Genomic DNA, 12221 nt, shown 5'->3' on the forward strand with positions numbered 1-12221 from the left:
CAAAATGTTCATTTCTTTCTCATTTTTGTCATGTGAACTTCAGGGTTTTGTTGTGTTGTTTAAGAGAAGTAGGCTATAGCAGTTAGTGTGGGCTCTGGACCCAGACCATGGAGGTTTTTGAATCCTGGTGCTGTCACTTACTTATTGGCCATTGGACCTTGGGCCTGTTAATTCATTTATTTGTGCCTTAGTTTCCTCAACTGTAAAATGGGACTATAATAGTATCTACCTCATGGGATTGAGAGGACTAGACAATATATGTAAAAGTGCTTGAAACTGTCCCTGTGCATTCAAGAAATCTTAGAAATTATTGTTATTAGAATACGGGAGCGGCCGGGCGAGGTGGCTTACGCCTATAATCCCAGCACTTTGGGAGGCTGAGGCTGGTGGATCACCTGAGGTCAGGAGTTCCAGACCAGCCTGGCTAAGATGGTGAAACCCCCATCTCTACTAAAAATACAAAATTAGCAGGGCATGGTGACGGGCACCTATATAATCCCAGCTACTTGGGAGGCTGAGGCAGGAGAATCACTTGAACCTGGGAGGCGAAGGTTGCAGTGAGCTGGGATCATGCCACTGCACTGCAGCCTGGGCGACAGAGTGACTCTGTCTCAAAACACAACAACAAAAAACGGGCCGGACGCAGCGGTGGCTCACACCTGTAATCCCAGCACTTTGGGAGGCCGTGGCAGGTGGATCACAAGGTCAGGAGTTGGAGACCAGCCTGACCAACATGGTGAAACCCCGTCTCTACTAAAAATACAAAAATTAGCTGGGTGTGGTGGTGCTTGCCTGTAATCCCAGCTACTTAGGAGGCTGAGGCAGGAGAATCGCTTGAACCCAGTGGTGGAGGTTGCAGTGAGCCAAGATCGCGCCACTGCACTCCAACCTGGGCGACTGAGCGAGACTCCATCTCAACAACAAAAAAATAAAAAATAAAAAAAATTGCAGGAACACTTAATGAGCTGATAAACTGAAGATGAGGAGGAGGAGCCCGAACCTCCCACTACCCAACTCAGGGGACTATGTAACCCCGTGGAGGAGGCAGAAGCTCTCAGAGACTAAAGAGTAATTGCTGCGGTAGAAAAGGTTCTAGTACCCAATAGGAGAGGGGGGGAATAATAAGGCAGGAAGAAGGGAATGAAAAAAAGGAGGCCTTGGGCGGCTCAGGGTTTGTTCTGTAGCTGATTTAAAACAAAACAACAAAACACATGTATGGTTTCTGCAGACCACAGGATGAAGAAGAGAGGAGACGGAAAAGAGTTTAAAGGGGCCTGCCCTCTTTGCAAGCACCGGCTTGAACTTGGAGCCAGAGTCGAGGAGGCGACCTGGTGGGCTGGCCGGCCTGCCCTCGGGCCCTGGGTCCCGCGAGGCGGGCGGACGCGAACAGACTACAACTCCCGGCATGCGCCGCGGCGGGCGGGTCGCTGCACCTGCTCAGTGGGGCCGCCCCGGGCGCCTGGGTATTGATTATTCCATTGTGTGGGACGCCTCGACTCCAGCCAGTGAATGAGGCGGAGGAGTGAGGGCGAGAAGGAGGAGGAGGGCGAGGAGGAGGAGGAGGAGGAGAAGGAGGAGGAGGAGGAGGAGGAGGAGGAGGCAGGGAGCGAGCGAGTGCCCAGGGTGAATCAATGGAAACCCCCTCACGAAGCCGGGGAAACACTTCAGCCGCAGCCAAATAGCATTGATTATTTTCCTTCACTTCCCTCACCGCCGTGAATTTATTTATTTATTTTTTCCATCTCCGTCCCCGACGCCCCGGAGCGAGCGCTGGAGGGAGGGAGGAGGAGGGGAAAAAAGAGGAATCAACACATCGGAGAAGTCCCTTCCAAGAGCCGCCCCCTCCCCTCCCCGCCTCGCGCTGCTCGGCGGCCGCGGTTCGACTCCCGTCCCTGCTTCCAGCTGAGGTGTAAGTGCATCGATTTCCGATGCTGCTGGGTTGGTTTTTTTCTCCTCTCCCTCTCTCTCTTCTTCCCTTCCTTGCTCTTTGGAAGCTCGAGACGGGAGAGGAGGCGCTCGGAGACTGCCGCTGGAGGGGACGGAGAGGGACGAGAAGGGGCTGGGGGAGGGGACAAGGACGGACGGACAGACAGACCGAGAGCCCAGGGAGAAAGCAGACAGGGGTGTGGGAGGAAGAGGGCGTGCGCGGGGACGGGGGTAGAGAGAGATGCGGGGGTGGAGGGAGAAACGGGAACGGGAAAGGCAGAGGCCCGCCGGACAGACGGAGGGTATGGAAAGCCTAGACGGACCGCGCTGAGCTGTGCAGGGAGCGGGGGTCCCGGAGGGAAGGGGAGGCCCGGTGAGTGTGAGGGCTCAGAGCTGTCAGCCTGGAGGGGCCTGGGTCTCGGCGGCCCCCCGCCGGCTGTGGGACGGGAGAACAGCGGCCGGCGGGCTGATGGATGGGCTAGCGCGCTGGGGCGTGGAGTGGGAGGGGACGTGGATACCCTCAATCTTCGTTCGTTTTTGGCTGAAGTTGGGCTTTACATTCCTTTTTTTGAAAGGGTTGAGTAGGTGAGGGGAGGCCACATGCCCGTTCAAGGTGAAGCGTGTCTGTCCTGCACGCCCATCCCACCACCCCCATCCCCTCTTGTCTGCCCCTCTGAGCAGCCCTATCATTTTCAAGCACAAGACCACGCTTCTCGCTGCGCCTGTAGCCCCGCTGATCTCTGTCCATGTGTCCCTGACTTTTGGTTTTGCCATTCATCTCGTCTCTCCCATCCCATCCATCTCTGGGTCTGTATGTCACTGCCTTCACTTGTGACCCTTCCCATCCCAGTGATCCTCTCCTTGTGTGTCTCTGTCACTATGTGTCACGCCTTGGCTGCCTGTTCTGTCGGTCTAGAACTCCATGCCCTCTCCTTCAGAGTCTGTCTGGATATCTCTGGCCTTTTCAAGCTACTTTGGAATTTGCTTATCAGTCATGATTGTGGTGGTCACAGTCAGGGCCTGGAGGAGTGGGATGATGGAGCAAATCTGTCTCCACCAAAGCCTCTAGTGCCTTCAGCATGGCCAGGACAGCCTCCTCTTCCACCTTCACCAGGGAAGCTTTGGAACTTCCTAGCATTGTTGACTGTCCCCTTTGCCATGTGCCTGTCTCCCTCATCAGAACCTCACCTTCTGGTCTCATGCGTGTCATCTGCCTTCCCAGGAGCTTCCCACCACAAAACCTCTTCCCTGCTGACTTAATTTTCCTCCCTTCCCCCACTTTATCATTGTATATTTTTTTATTTCCCCATTTTGCTTCACCTCTTTTTTCCATCTGTTTCCTACCAGCTCTCTTATGAGTTTCCACCTTTGTTCCCATAATCTGCCCTCTTTCTACCTTTTCTTCTTGATCATCCTAAGTTTCTTTTATCCCTTTTCCTCTTATCCAGCATTTTAACCCCAGCAGCAGAATGTACCAGCAAGCAAGGGGCTGGGAGAGGTGTGGGGTATGGTTTGTGAAGGCACATAAACAGGCCAAGAAATAATTTAATGGGCTTCCAGGGGCATATAACCCCTTCATCAATCAGTGCCATTATGTCAGTTAACTGTCAACTTTGATTTTGTAAGAGGACATTCCCTAGGACTCTAAGCTCCACCCTGCCTGGTTGCCCCCCATCCTTCAGTTCATTCTAAGTATCAGTTGCTTTTTCTTCACTTTTTAGTTCATCTTCTTCCTAGGCCCCTGCTAGTATCATATTTAGATCCAGCACCATTTTTTTTTATGAGGCAATGTTTATTAGTGTGATAAAAGCTATCGTATGTAAGGAGCCAGGTTCATTCAGCCTGAAGAACAGTAAGGGTGGATAAAGGATCTGGAGAGTTTACCTTGGTTTTTAGCCCATCATTGTTTTTCCAAACCTCAGGAGCTTGGAAAGGTAAAAGGAGCAGGTAGACATGGGCAGAAGATGGACGATTTCAGAGGTTAACAGAATTAAAGAAAGGAAGGGGTGGTCAGTGCAATAAACACACGGGGTAGAGAAATGTATGACGTGAGGGATATGCAAAGGAAGAGAGGAAAATCTATGCGGACTGGGGGGCAGGGGAGGAATGAAGAGGTGATTAAGAAATTGGAAGAATGAAACAAAACGTGTTGATAGCAATACAGAAGGTAAAAGGAAGAGAAATGATAGAATATTCCTAAAGTGGAGGTCAACAGAAAAAGCACTATTAAATTAATACAATAGTAAAGAGGGGGAAGGAAGGAATTGCCGAACAAGATGAGATGGGAAAAGAGTATGGTACAAAGAAGGTAAATGGATGGCAAACGAAGGAGTGCTGAGGCAGATCAGAGCTGCACAGAGCTTGGTAGGGGGAAAAGAGAGGATGAGGTATCAAAGGAAACAAATGCCTCTGGTGTGAGGAGGACACAGCGTGACTGATGCAAAGAAAGCGAGAGCACTGCGGGGGGGCAGGGGAGGTTGGAAAAAAAGCATAGCAGAAATAGCAGGAATACCATTGGGCGAAGCATCAGAAGAGAGAAATGCCCAAGAGAGGGAGAGAAAGCAGAAATATATGGGGAAGAGAGAGAACCTTACGAGCATTCATTTCATTGGCCTAATCACTCACTACCCCCACCAAAGGCCTTTGTACTTCATTCCCAAGCCAGAACACAAGCAAAGAAATGAAAAAGTAGAATTCCCATAAACTTCAGCTGAGAGGAACTTGAATCTTCCCAGCCCCTGAGAACTAAAGACCTCAAGCCTCTGATGTCATAAATTGCTGGTATTGCCTTGGCAACCTGACACGGTTCCTCCCTCCATGATGTCAGAGGTAGCTGGTGTTACCTTGAGACTCATACAGGAATAACTTGCTGCTTTGCCAGGGTGCTGTATCACCTATGGGGCCAGGGCCTGGGTCGAATTGGTAGGATTTCTGACTCTGGTAGCTTGACCTTGTCTCCCTGGAGCTCTTCTTAGCTCAGAACAACAGTTGTCACAAATAACTCTTGTTTGTGAGTGCCTGAGGTTTACTAGAGCCTGACAGTAGCAAGAGGAAGGAACCTAAGATAGGGCATTGAGATCGGGATGGTTGGATCAAAAGTCAGGCAGAGACAGAAGAGGAGGACTAGAAATGGTAGTTACAGAATGTGAAAGGAGAAGGGCTTTGTGAGCTGGGAGAGTTGTTGAAAGTGTAATGGCTTTGGGTTTAGGAATGGAGACTAAAGCTGGAATGCAGAGGAAGGGATCAGGGCTGTGTGAGTGTAAACTTATTCAGGGATTGAGAAAAGGGAAGAGTTGTGAAATGCCAGAGGGCACAGTGGAATTTGGCTGTACAGGAAGGGTAAAATGGGACAGAGTCCCCTAGTCTGAGAGACTTAGGTCTGGTGAGAGACTCAGGGTTAGTCACATGGCCATCTGAGGAGGGGCTACATCTGTCTAGTTTCCAGTTGTTTTCCAGCACCTAGCACAGTGTCTGTCACACAGAAAAGGCTTAATAAATATCTGTTGATCAAACATTGAATTAGTAGGGAGAGGCTGGGGGAAAGAGCTGCCCACCTAATTTTCACCCACTCTCCCCATCTAAGTCTACATTAACGGGCAAACTGGGAAATCAGAAACCCGAGGGAATGGCTAGAGGGTAGTTAACCAGTGACAGTGAGATCTGAGGCAGACAGGAAAGACTGGGTTAGGGTCACACTTGGAGGCAGCCAGGGGAACTCTCAGGGCTGATATGCCGAGTCTTTGTAGTGATAATTGGAGGAAAACCTAAATGAACAGTCCTAGGAGCCCAAGAGGAAGATGTAGAGGAGGGAAGAGAAAGGAGGCGGTTTCCAGAAAAGGTTGAGAGTTGTTTCCAAAGAAAGAGTTGGCAAATGTGAATTAAAAGTAGCATCCCCACCCGATTCCCAATCATGAAGCTACAACTGAATTGTTCATAACCATATATATACAATGACCGCAAATAAGGAGTTCATAAATCAATACCAGACCCATTCTAAACACCTATCCCAACCCAGATAATTATTAATACAAGGAAGGCAGCACTGGCCATGTGGGCCAAAAGGCCAAAGGAGGGAGAAGTTACTGCTGCCCAGATCTTGATGTAAAGAACCCTGTGACAGATGGCCTTGATGTCTGACTCTCCATTGTTGAAAGACTCCAGAGGTATCTAGAAGAGGGGGAGGCAAGAGATGTAGAGCTCACCACAACTCTCAGAGCGAAATCTGCAGAAAGCAGAGGTCTAAATACACAGAAGCTATAGAAAACAAAGATGCACCCAACCAGGAATCACGAGGTGAAGGGCCAAAAAGCCCCTGAATGGGTTGAGAAATCTACGAAAGAAGACAGGGGAGAGAGCTGGGAGTGCTGGAGGACAGTCTGGCTATAATAAGAAAAGGCCAGGGCAGCTAGAGAAGGGGCTGGTGGGCAGGGGGCCTGAAGGAAGGACAGTGGTGGCTGTTGCACTGTCAGCCGCCGCTACGGAGTTGGGCAGCTCATATTTTGCAGCAGGCGACAGGCTGTCGACACAGCGGTCCTTTACCTCACCGTTAGAAACTCATTTCATTGATTTTTCCATCTTTCTTCTTGAGCTTCTCACACTAAGCTCAGTCATCCCACCACCCACTTTCCCAGAGCCCCTTGCCTCTCTGGGGAGAGTCCCAGGGAACTGCCTGCCCATCCCTCCTCCCCAGGCTGGCAAGGCGGGGGTGAAAGATTTAGAAGTAACTTCCAGCCCCATAGGGTAATCCCATGAGCTCTCAGTGGCTTCCTCATGTAGGAACGAGTCCAGACACCAGGGCCCCCATGTGCAGTTGTTAAGGGGTGACAGGGCTGAGGTCCACCCACAGTCCTGTCACCAAGCTGTACCACTGGCATGAGGGCTGCATACACCTGGAGGAAGATATCTTTTAATAATTTCTACTGAGACAGCTCAGCACCCCTCAGCATTTTTTACCCCCAAAGTCTAATGAGAGAATAGGAGCCCTCTTTCTGTGTTTGGCAGGAACACAGGATTACATCAAAGCTAAAGTTCAGGCCTTGCAATTCCCAGCAGGGCCATCAACTGGGATGTCGCATGCACAGAGGCCTGTGCAATCAGAAAGACATGAACGTTCCAGGGTGTGCAAGACCCCTCTGCAGAGAGGTTTATGCATGCAGAGTCTGATCCTATGGAGCATGTTGATGTACAAAGTCAGTGGGGCAGAATGGGTGTGGGCAGGAATTTAACTTCATGTATGCACATTTCCCTAGTGCCTTCTTCAGTCATAGCTAACTACCCTGGACCTCTCCCTTTGGGGCTGGGCTTGGGCTAGAGGTCAAGAGTCAATTACCAGTCATTTGGCTTCTCAGTGAAGGAGGACAGAGGGTGGGCCAGAAGTGTTAGATTGTGTTTCCCCGAGGACCTGATGGGGTAAACGCCATTTCCATCCTCAGATTTTTCATTCCTTGTTTTGTGATGCCCTTTCCTTCCCTTAGTCTCAAGCCTCTGTCTTCTTTATTCATGGGCCATGGGCATGGGTCTAGATTTTTCTGCTCCTCTTTACTTGTGGGCCTCTTGCCTCCACACAGTTGTCTGCATTTCCCCCCAGCCATCTCTGTGTTCTGTATCACTGGTCTGCTTGGGCCACAGATGCCCTTCTTCTTCTCATCTCCAGCTTCTTCAGGCTAAGTGGTTTCCACAAACCTACAGATAAATCCTGCTGCTTTAAGGAAAGAAGTGTGCTTGAAATTAGGAAGAGAGAAGGCCAGGAAAGGATAGGAAAGAGGTTCAGGAAAGATTAGGCAGGGAGAAGTTGGGAGAGAGTATGACAGAGATAGGAGTCAAAGGTGAAAAACCCATGACTTGGAGATGGGAGACAGCACAGAGAGATGGCCACAATTTAAATGAGAAAGGGAGGAGTGCGGTAGGCTGTGAGGACTAAGAAATTGGAGAGAAAACAGGAAGCCTGACCCCTCCGCAGGGAAATGAAGACAGCTGAGCAGGGCGGACGAGTGGTTGTGTAAGAAGTAGGGCTGAAAAGCCAGGCCGTGGTCTCAGCCTGCATGTGTCAGTCCTGAGTTCAAGCCGTGCTGGCTTTGACCCTTATGGGAGGAACTGAAGTGGCAAATTAACGATGATAATGAAGTCACTGCTCCTTGTTTGTCTTTGCTGGTTTCCCCTTGAGATTCGTCCTTTGGCCAGACAGGGCAATGTGGGGGAGGGGAGGGACTGGAGCCGTGAAGGGCGGGGGAGAGGGAAGGAAAAGAGAATGGAGAAATGGCAATGTGGAGGACAAATCGACTAGGGGAGAAAAAAGGGGGGGGTGATGAGTGAAGAGAAGAGGAGCCCAGGAATCGAAGAGAGGAGTAGGGAAGGGAGACATGAAAAGAGAACGAAAGAGGAGAGGGGTGCAGAAAAACGGCCAGGGAAAAGAACAATGGGGGACAGGAAAGGGAAACGTGGTAGGAGGAGCAGGAAAAAAAGGTGGGAGAAGGAAAAGTGGAATGGAGAAATGGCGAGCCGGAGGGAAAGAACGTGGCCAGGACTGCAAAAGCTGCAGCTGGCAGGGCCAGTGGGCGGGGCCTCATCTCCATCTCTAATGGCTGTGAAATGAGGTTAGCTCCATTAGAGGCAGTGAGAGTGTAACGAGATCACACTCATTAGGGTTGGGCCATCCCAGTAATTACCACCACCCGAAACACGCCCGCGCCAGCCGGGCCAAGCACAGACGGGCTCACAGCAACACACTGAACAGGACACCCTGCTACTGAATGGGAAGCACAAGGCCCACACACAGGTACATGGAGGGCCTGGGAAAATCCAGCCAGGGAGAACAAGTACTTTCACCAACCCCAAAGAAGTACTGGGACAGGGCTACAGTCAGGTTACTAGCTGCCCCACATACAATCAAAAAACAAACATATACATACCCCAACACAGGAAATAAGGCATATGGATGAATACTTATCATTTCCATTTATTGATTACACCCAAAGTACCAGCCTCAATGATGATCCTCTCAATGGACGTTTAACTCCATGAGGTACTGTTCCCCATTCCCTTTTTTTTCTTTCTGTTTTTGCTTTGTTTTGTTTTGTTTGTTTTTAGACAGGGTCTCACTCTGTCATCCAGGCTGGAGTGCAGTGGTGCGATCTCAGCTCACTGCAACCTCTGCCTCCCGGGTTCAAGCGAGTAGCTGGGACTACAGGTTTGCCTCAGCCTCCTGCCTCAGCCTCCTGAGTAGCTGGGATTACAAGTGGGTGCCACCACGGCCGGCTCATTTTTTTGTATTTTTAGTAGAGACAGGGTTTTACCATGTTGGCCAGGCTGGTCTCAAACTCCTGACCTCAAGTGATCCACCCACCTCAGCCTCTCAAAGTGCTGGAATTATAGGTGTGTGCCCACCCTGCCTCATTCTCTATATGAAGAGACTGAATTGAGACTTTAAGCAACTTACCTGAGGTCATTTACATATTAAGGAACAGAACTAGAATTTGATTCCAGGTCTCTCTGACTTTAAAGGCTGTTGTTGTTTTTTTGTTTTTTGAGACTGCTTGTCTGATGAAGTTCATATGCTAATATGGATACACATGTGTAGACTTTCAACTTTAAGAGATGTTGTCACAAATGGGTACACATATCATTCAAATAACACTACCTGCCATTATCTATCCCTCCCTCCTGTTCCCACTCCCTCCTCCCACTCCTTCCCTTCCTTCACACAAGGCATGGCCAGTGCGCCTGCATGGACTGCAGTGTGAATGACACACCCTGGAGTTACACAAAGCAGCAGTCCTGTTCTGGCGCACCTTTTTTTTTTTTTTTTTTTTTTTTAGACAGAGTCTAGCTCTGCCACCCAGGCTGGAGTACAGTGGCGCAATCTCGGCTCACTGCAACCTCCGCCTCCCAGGTTCACGCAATTCTCCTGCCTCAGCCTCCTGAGTACCTGGGATTACAGGTGCATGCCACCATGCCCGGCTAATTTTCATATTTTTAGTAGAGACGAAATTTCACCATGTTGATCAGGCTGGTCTCGAACCCCTGACCTCATGATCCACCCACTTCAGCCTCCCAAAGTGCTGGGATTACAGGCGTGAGCCACCTCACCCTGCCTGGCCCATCTTATACTAAGAAACAAACCAAATGGAAGACAGCCATCTAGCACCTTCAAGCTTAAAGAGGAACATGATAGCACATATGCTCAAGGTGACACACAGGAGTAATACAATCAGACTCAAAAGGCCTCATTCAAAATGCATACCAGCCAGAAGCTTACAAATTAACCCAAGAGCAGAGGCGCTGACGTCAGGCTACCTGAGTTCCAATCTCAACTCTACTTCTTTTTAAGCAGGAGATCTTAAAAATTACTTAACCTAGGCCGGGCGCGGTGGCTCACGCCTGTAATCCCAGCACTTTGGGAGGCCGAGGCGGGCGGATCACAAGGTCAGGAGATCGAGACCACGGTGAAACCTCGTCTCTACTAAAAATACAAAAAATTAGCCGGGCGCAGTTGTGGGCGCCTGTAGTCCCAGCTACTCGGGAGGCTGAGGCAGGAGAATGGCGGGAACCCGGGAGGCGGAGCTTGCAGTGAGCTGAGATCCGGCCACTGCACTCCAGCCTGGGCGACAGAGCGAGACTCCGTCTCAAAAAAAAAAAATAAAATAAAAAATTACTTAACCTATATAAGTCAGTCTCCATGTTTGTAAACTAGGAATGAATAGCCGCATCTATTGCATCAGATTGTAGTGGAGGATTAGGTGATGTGATACTTGCCGAGGGCCTAGCACAGTGCCTGGCCCATGGCAAACATTTAAAGATGTTAGCTATTTACTATTATTATAATTAGTTTTTGTTGTTGTAATAGTATTTAAATGCAGTCATTACATCACACAGGTTCACAGAATAAAATAACCAGAAAGACTTATGTAAATAAGACTTACGTAAATACACGGTCACTTAGAATGTTTTCCTTCCAGTTGGGGCGGTGGCTCACGCCTGTAATCCCAGGCCAAGGTGGGCGGGCCAGGTGGTCAGGAGATAGAGACCATCCTAGACAACATGGTGAAACCCTGTCTCTAGCCGGGTGCGGTGGCTCACGCCTGTAATCCCAGCACTTTGGGAGGCCAAGGTGGGCGGATCACGAGGTCAGTAGATCGAGACCATCCTGGCTGACATGGTGAAACCCCGTCTCTACTAAAAATAAAAAAAATCAGCCAGGTGTGGTGGCACGTGCCTGTAGTCCCAGCTACTCAGGAGGGCAAGACAGGAGAATTGCGTGAACCCGGGAGGCGGAGGTTGCAGTGAGCCAAGATCGTGCCACTGCATTCCGGCTTGGGTGACAGAGCGAGATTCAGTCTCAAAAAAAAAGAAACCTTGTCTTTACTAAAATACAAAAAATTAGCTGGGCGTGGTGGTACACGCCTGTAATCCCAGCTACTTGGGAGGCTGAGGCAGGAGAATTGCTTAAATCCGGGAGGCAGAGATTGCTGTGAGCCAAGATCACACCACTGCACTCCAGCCTGGTGACAGAGACACCATCTCTAAAAAAAAAAAAGAATGTTTTTCTTCCAAGTTCTAGGAGACCAAATTCTTCAGCGGTCCCCATGCAAGGATCAGATAGGATCCTGATTGTGAATTTAAGGGCACAACTCCCTGTCCCTTCACTACTCAGTGCTCACACAGAAGAAGGGTTCCAAGCTGGTTTGTGGTTGTCTAAGCCTGGGGTATGTAGAAGATGACAACCACATCCAGCAGGATGTGAGTCTCTCCAGTGTACTATAAAATCACATAGATCTGTGCAGCAGAGCAGCTCCACACTGCTGTCCTAACACATCCAACACTTTCCAAGTCATCAAGGGAGATGCCTCCTCTCCTGGACACCCACCCCCACCAGTAGCAGACACTCTGCAGCACACCTCAGCAAATCCATGCAAATGTGAATGTGTGTGGTTTCAGTCTACCGCTTCCCTTCTCCTCCTGTCTGCTCCCTACCACCCACATCTTCTTCCTGAGCCTACCCTTTTCTCCTCACACCTCACCCAATTTACTCATGCCCACCTTAAGCATCTTGCAAAGTATAAGACACAGCCTCCTTGCCACCTCCTTCTCACTGGGGACAGGCCATCATCCCAATCTGGTGCCAGAGCTGGGAGGCCTGGAAAAGATTCAATATATGCAAATCAAGACCTAGCTTCATCTTCCTCTTCACTTCCTTCCCTTCTTCCTCCCTCCTCTTCTCTGCCTTGGCAATCTTTCTTTGCCTTCTACAACACTCCTTTTCCTGCTTGTCTTATTCCCTGCCATACTCATTCTTTCTC

At 49.8% G+C, this 12221-nt stretch overlaps 2 protein-coding genes across 5 annotated transcripts in view; one reads left to right on the forward strand and one right to left on the reverse strand.

The window, feature by feature from the left end:
* Positions 1-12221, reverse strand: part of THTPA (thiamine triphosphatase) — a 48065-nt gene that overhangs the window by 6671 nt on the left and 29173 nt on the right. The window lies entirely within an intron of this gene.
* The window catches only part of ZFHX2 (zinc finger homeobox 2), a 35782-nt gene that overhangs the window by 2539 nt on the left and 21022 nt on the right, over positions 1-12221 (forward strand). For 2 of the 3 annotated variants that reach the window (XM_031669186.1, XM_031669188.1), the window contains exon 1: positions 857-1909. The gene's annotated coding sequence lies outside the window, so the exon portion shown is untranslated. Of the gene's footprint in view, positions 1-856; positions 1910-12221 lie in introns of those variants that run through there. The other variant, XM_031669187.1, reaches the window with a different exon arrangement.

This window comes from Papio anubis, chromosome 7 (genome assembly GCF_008728515.1).
Source record: "Papio anubis isolate 15944 chromosome 7, Panubis1.0, whole genome shotgun sequence".
NCBI classification, from domain to species: Eukaryota; Metazoa; Chordata; class Mammalia; order Primates; family Cercopithecidae; genus Papio; species Papio anubis.